This window comes from Triticum aestivum, chromosome 5B, assembly GCF_018294505.1.
Source record: "Triticum aestivum cultivar Chinese Spring chromosome 5B, IWGSC CS RefSeq v2.1, whole genome shotgun sequence".
In the NCBI taxonomy this organism is placed as follows: Eukaryota; Viridiplantae; Streptophyta; class Magnoliopsida; order Poales; family Poaceae; genus Triticum; species Triticum aestivum.
The window spans coordinates 544,308,953-544,316,535 of record NC_057807.1 but is presented as its reverse complement, the minus strand read 5'-3'; positions in this window follow the sequence as shown (position 1 = coordinate 544,316,535).

The following is a 7,583-nucleotide window of genomic DNA, read 5'->3' as shown; positions in this document are numbered from 1 at the left end:
GGTAGCTCTTTGTCTGGTGACTAGTGCCATATTTATCTGCAGTGTTGAGTACTTTGCTCCATCTCATTCTGAGTGCGTCCTCCGCTGTTTTGAGCTTCCGCTTTTGCTTCTTCAAACTTCTTGCAGTGGCGACGAGCCTTTTATGAAGATTCATATGCTCTGGTGATGTGAGATCATCTTCGCCGGGGATGGGTTGCTTGTCCAGTTCATGTCCGGCTGGCTGCTTGTTGACGTGTGCGTCGTCCACTGCTTCGCCCTGCTCTAGGGCCGGGTCCGTATGGGTGCCGTTTTTATCGATGCCGGTCTTCGGGCGGTGCTTGCATCGCCGCTTTGTTTGTTTGTTGGGGGAGTTGTCCTTCGCCACGTCCCGTTTTCCCTCATTGTCGCTTCCTTTTGGTGTGTCCACCATGTATACGTTGTGAGCTGGGGTGGCTTTCCAGTGCCCGTTAGGCGCTGGTTCTTGGTCGTCTCCGGCATCGTCGTCCATACCGTCGATGTCTTCGGGGTCGTAGTCTAGCATGTCGGTTAGATCGCCGACAGCGGCTACCAAGTGGGTGGTGGGTGGGCTTTGAATTTCTTCGTCGTCCGCATCCCAACCTGCCTAACTGCAGTCCGTCCAGGGCTCTCCTGATAACGAGAGATACTTTAGCGAACTCGAGATGTCGCCGAAAGGTGAGTGTTGAAAGGTGTCCACTGCGGTGAGTTCCATGATCGGCGCCCAATCGGATTCGATTGGGGAGGGCGCGGGGGGTTCGGAGTCCCGCGAGGAGTCCGGCACCTCGGAGTCATGAGCTTTATGAGGGACAAAGTTAGTGTTCGGCTTTATCGCCATAGAGGTTGCAGCCCCCGAGGCGGTGTCTAGCCATCCGTCCTCGATCTACGCAGCCGGCTCCGAATTGAAGATCGGAGCGGGTTCGAGTGCGGCCTCCAGGGTATTGTCCGGCTGCAGAGCTAAATCATGCTCGCCGTGACAGTGCGGCACGCTCGGCTGTGGCTCGAATCCGTTGAGGATCAAGTCCCCGCGGATGTTAGCCGTGAAGTTCAAACTTCCAAATCTGACCTGACGGCTAGGGGCGTAGCTTTCGATCTGCTCCAGATGGCCGAGCGAATTGGCCCGCAGTGCGAAGTCGCCGAATACAAAGATCTGTCCGAGGAGAAAGGTCTCACCCTGGACTGCATCGTTGATGATGGTTGGAGAAGCCATCGAGCCTATCGGTGACGACACAGAGGAACTCTCAATGAAAGCACCAATGTCGGTGTCAAAACCGGCGAATCTCGGGTAGGGGGTCCCGAACTGTGCGTCTAGGCGGATGGTAACAGGAGACAAGGGACACGATGTTTTACCCAGGTTCGGGCCCTCTTGATGGAGGTAAAACCCTATGTCCTGCTCGATTAATATTGATGATGTGTGTTACAAGAGTGGATCTACCACGAGATCAAGGAGGCTAAACCCTAGAAGCTAGCCTATGGTATGATTGTTGTTCGTCCTATGGACTAAGGCCATCCGGTTTATATAGACACCGGAGAGGGCTAGGGTTACACAGAGTCGGTTACAAAGGTAGGAAATCTACATATCCGTATCGCCAAGCTTGCCTTCCACGCCAAGGAAAGTCCCATCCGGACACGGGATGAAGTCTTCAATCTTGTATCTTCATAGTCTTGGAGTCCGGCCGATGATGATAGTTCGGCTATCCGGACACCCCCTAGTCCGGAACTCCCTCAGCGGGAAAAAGTATGGGCTTCTCATTTGTTGATGATTACTCAAGATATACATGGGTGTTTTCCTCAAATCCAAGGACAAGATGAAGATCACCTTCATTGATTTTGCCAAGCAAGCACAATGCAAGTTTGATAAAGACATCTTGGCAATAAGGAGTGATAATGGCTCTGAGTTCAAGAACTATACCTTGGAAGAATTTCTTAGTGATGAAGGGATTGAGCATCAATATTCAGCTCCATACACTCCTCGGCAAAATGGTGTAGCCGAAAGGAAGAACCGTACACTTGTGGAGATTGCAAGGTCTATGTTAGATGAATACAAGTTGCCACATAGTTTTTGGGCTGAGGCTATCAACACTGCATTGCATGCATCAAACTGGCTCTTCCTCCGCACTATATTGGAAAAGACTCCATACGATCTCCTAATTGGGAACAAGCCAAATGTCAAGTACTTTCGGGTATTTGGGTGCAAATGTTTCATCCTCAACAAAACAGAACGGTTAGGAAAATTTCAATCCAAAACAATTGAGGGCATATTTGTTGGCTATGGATCAAACTCTCACACATATAGAGTCTACAACAAATCCAATGGATGTGCTGTAGAAACTTGTGTCATGGTGTTTGATGAGTTTAATGGCTCCCATGGGGAGCAAGTTGATCTAAGTGATGTAGGTGAAGAAGATTCTTCTCAAGATATTTTGACCATGGGTGTTGGTGCACTTCTTCCAATGGAACAAGAACCTCCTGATGATGAAGAAGAAGATGCAGGCTTCACACATCATCAAACTACTTCAACACTCATACCTCCTCAAGATCCTATTGCTCAACCAAGACCCTTAGTCCAAGTACAAGAAGATGATCAAGTCCCTCCTCATGACAATCTTCAAGAACTAGATCATCATCAAGGGCAAGAACAAGAAAGTGCAATCATTGATCATGAACCTCAACAAATGCAAGAAGAAGAAGAAGATCTTCCACCACACATTAATGATCCATATGTTGAGGACGTGGATGATGGGCATGAAGTTGAACCTTGCGAAACCCTAACCTCTCCATCATGCCTCGTGTGGCCAGTCGTGTTGATGTTGACAAAATTCTCATCGGAATATCGGAAGGTAGAGTCACTCGTAAACATTTTAAAAACTTTTGTTCTCACATCTTTTTTGTGTCTAGTGTTGAGCCTCTCAAGGTACAAGATGCATTGATGGACAATGATTGGCTCATTGCTATGCAAGAAGAGTTGAACAGTTTTGAACACAACCAAGTGTGGTCATTAGTCGAGAGGCCAACTACAGAGCACAATGTCATTGGAACAAAATGGATTTTCAAGAACAAGTAAGATGAGAATCGTGTAATCATCCATAACAAGGCAAGGTTAGTGGCACAAGGGTACTCACAAGTTGAAGGTTTGGACTTTGGAGGGACCTTTGCCCCCGTTGCCCGTCTTGAATCTATTCGCATCTTACTTACTTATGCTGCTTTCAATGGTTTTACATTACATCAAATGGATGTGAAGAGTGCTTTCCTTAACGGTCCTCTACAAGAAGAAGTATATGTATCACAACCACCTGGGTTCATTGATCCCGATCACAAAGACTATGTGTATAAACTTCATAAGCCACTACAAGAATCTTGTTAATCCATGACGGATTCGTCCCATCACAGAACAGTGCAAAACCATCAAGGAGGGCGGTCCATGACGGATTTGGAATCTGTCATGTATATCGTGTCATAATTGGACAACTGCACCACCATGATGGATTATGGCCGTCACCGAACAATCCATAGCCCCCTCCGGCCCGCTCCAAGCCCGGTCCTCTATGACAGACTAATCCTTCATGGACTGACATAACGTTGTACCAACATGGATCCGACATGACATCTACGTGGACCTGACGTGGCATCCTGCATAGCCATTGGCCTAATTATTTCTGTCTAACCAGGCCCATTATCTCATTTATTTCAATACAAACCATGATATTCATCCAACCAGCTACAACACAACCCATTACACATATTCGAACGAGTTTTCACAACCCAATTAATTTCCATTGAACATGGCCATAATTTGACCCATTTCATAAATTTTCATTCAATAATTTCACCAAGTAAAGGTCATTTACATCCAACATCTGTTCACATGGCCCTCTTACAAATTACACGTCATTACATAAGAAGTATACAACATTGTGCAGACCCTCTTAATCATCAACTTCACCTCTGCTACTCAAACTTTCTTTGCAGCCCTGACCAAGGAAACCTGTATAACAAACTTGGATTTTGTTACACAATAGCAAGTTGATTACAACAATAGCAACATTAGTTATTATCATCTGAACCATCGTTCTAATTTCACATTATTCTAAAATGTATATACAAAACTACTATGTGCATATCAAATCTATATAGAAAAAGCCTAACCATAAAATGTAAACCTCTTATGGAATCAAACCTGACTATTACTGTAATGTAGTGCACAAAAATGTTAACTAGATAAATAAGTGCATACATAAGCCACTCTATCTTACCACCATATTGATAGAGATCCAACAAGACATTGATTAAAAAGGCATAATCATGCAAAAATCCTGGTGCATTTGCTGGGTCATTGGGATAACTATGATGCAACCTTTTTGAGCTTGTATCATAGAGTTTTTCCTTTATAAAGTTTGATGCCTTTTCTGAAACTGGAAGATATTCTACTAGCTGCAAAAATATCCACAAATATGGACAATCAAGAAACAAATTTATATGACACGAACAAACACATTCATGTAAAGCAGGTGAAGACAAAAATCTAGTAATTTTTGTATGACTTTCTAATATAAAAGACTGTAGGAATTCTCTTACAGTCATTCAATGTTGAAAACAAATACAAAAAATCTAGCACACGCCACAACACATGAAGGGGAGATAGCCTTTTAGACCTGATACAAAGCAACATATACACTGCTGCAGAAGAGGTCCATACACAACATCATGGTGTTCTCGTAACATAATGGACAGTTTAATTTAACTTTTTTAAACAAATGCATGGGCATGCATTCCTAGCGATTAGGTTTGAACAAGTCCAACATGTGTAGAGAACAACTGAGCAAGAAGAATAAGCAACAAACTATAAAGTACTGACTGGCCATGGCTCTCCATTGTTTATGGTGTGGTTACAACTTACGACTAGTCAAAATAGTAAATAGGTGCCATGAATATCTAAATTTATCAATTTGAAAACAGTTCCAGTTTGTTACTTTCGCCCATTCTTTTTCACCTGATTCCAACTACACATAGTTCAGTTTATTAGATGACTAAAATGCTTTGGCAGGTGCTGAAATTATACAGAATTGATCAACAATTAAATACTAAGGATAACTCGACTATATTATATCCACATATTTGAGTATATGACTTGATATGTTGAAAAAAGATTTAGCCTGAATAATATGTGATAGGAAGCACCAACTGGGAATAATAACATGATATGTCCAAAATTATAACAAACATTAGATATTTGTAGATGGCTTACAATTTTTCCTAGTCTTGTAGGGAACTAAAACACTTTCCTTCCATGCTTATACTAATACTAATGCAAGTAGGTCAGAATCACGTGAAATACAAACCAATCAACAGTTTCCATGTATTTTTCAGTCATACCAAGCAAAGCAAATAACGTCCTAGTTGCAGAAAGAGGACTTGCATGCTTGTAGTCGGGTTCAGCTTGAATAGATGCAAAAGACTAGAATATATGTATGAATGAAATTCTTATTAGTTGTTGCATTTAAGGAAGTGATGCATGTCTTCTATGATTGTAGTCAGGTCCTAGTTAAAGAAAGAGGGCTTCCATGCTTGTAGTCAGGTTCAGCTTGAATAGATGCAAAAGACTAGAATATATGTATGAATGAAATTCTTATTAGTTGTTGCATTTAAGGAAGTGATGCATATCTTCTATGCTTGTAGTCAGGTCCTAGTTAAAGAAAGAGGGCTTCCATGCTTGTAGTCAGGTTCAGCTTGAATAGATGCAAAAGACTATGCACGTTGTAGGCACGTTGGAACAACAAAAAATATAGAAAAATGTATGTAGAAATATTGATGATAAGTCACAACAATTTTGTACAGTCAACCATGTTGTAAACTTGACCACCAGATCTAAAAATATATTATATACTCTACACGAAAGATGATTGCAACAATTTTGGGAAGCTGATATAACTTAATATCAAATGAATGTACACCACATTTTCTTCTATGAATTAACTATGCAAACCCATGTAGTACTGCTACAATAGGATCGTGGCTATATGATATCTTGGTCAACAAATGTATGTATCAATCAAAACTCAAAAATGTTGGAATAAAGTATCAATTGATGAGTGCATACCATTATTCCCTTGCTAGTGAGCACGCATTATTAAAGGTATTAGCTTAATTGGCCTTCAGTTTCAGGCCGCCAACATCATTCAGAGTGTGCTAATGAAACAGGGGTGTTCAGATTCATGAGTTGTTGAGCTAGCTCGACTTGGACGCTTCCATGAACTGGTCACTTGTCTCGACATATTTGCTGGTTGACACCAGCAGCCAACAATCGACATCATTGTCGTACATCCACTTCTCTGCTATCCCTATCAAATCAAAAACTACAAAATTACTATGTGAAACAGGCTACAATGTGCATATTAACCAAGAAAACTACCTCAGCAAAAGAAGTGAAATATATATGTATAAGTGATGTGCATATTAACCCAGAAAATTACTAACTACAAAATACTTCCTTCAATTTCCCTCACTGTACAGGAACTTGTTCAGGTATATACAGATGAACACGCTTCAGTCAGTCAACGCACATTCTACCAAGAAAATAAGATGGCAGGGGGAGAGGAAGATGGGATTTGGGGTGTTCACCTGGGCAAGAGAGGGCCTCCAGTGGTTCAAATGCGGCAGAGGAGGTTGCCACGGGCTGCACAGCCGTGCCGGAGACGCGACAGAGGAGGTTGCGGTCGCCGTCGTGCAGCCCAATGCGAGTGAGCGCACCGAGCTAGGCGGAGCCATCCAGGAGGCGTAGAGGGCGCGAGGGGGCATAGTGCGCGACAGAGCGGAGCCACCGGAGACGCGCCGACGATGGAAGCGAAGCCATAGTAGAAACCCTAGCCACTAGCTAGGGGTCACCGGGCGAGCGCCAAAGACCGGGAGCTGCGGATCCTGGCCTGGAGAAGAGAGTGGTCGGAGACCAGCTCTTGTGTGTGCTGCGCCGTGGTGGACGTCGCCAGAATCGGCGGACGTTGGCTGCGTTGTGTGGGTTCATAGGAGAGAGAGAGAGATTGTTTGTGAGATGGATGGGTGGGTGGAGAATGCTGCAGATCTGGAAGCTGCCCGAGTTGAGGAGGATAGGGCCGTCGGCAAACTGTTGGAGGGAAGCGAGGAGGTTGGTTGCGGCGGCGCTGTGCGGGGGTGATGGGGAGTCAGGAGGGGCTGCGGGGGAGGAAGTGAGGATGAGGGTTAGGGTTAGTTTTTTATATGTGTAAAGCTTATGCGGGCTTGGGCGGGCTTGTGGTGGGCTTGCGGGGCTGTACCACGCCATCCATGACAGTATCCAAAAATGTCATCGAAAATCCGTCATGGATTAACAGGTTTCTTGTAGTGAGCCTTTGTATGGCCTCAAACAAGCACCTCATGCTTGGTATGATCATCTTAAGAAGTTTTTATTCGATGATGGTTTTGTGAGAGGGGTGATTGATCCCACTCTTTTTACTAAGAGGGACAAGGGTGATTTGATCTTATGTCAAATCTATGTAGATGATATCATTTTTGGTTCTCCTAACATTCATCTTGCAAGAAGTTTGCAGCCTCCATGACCACGAATTTTGAAAATGTCA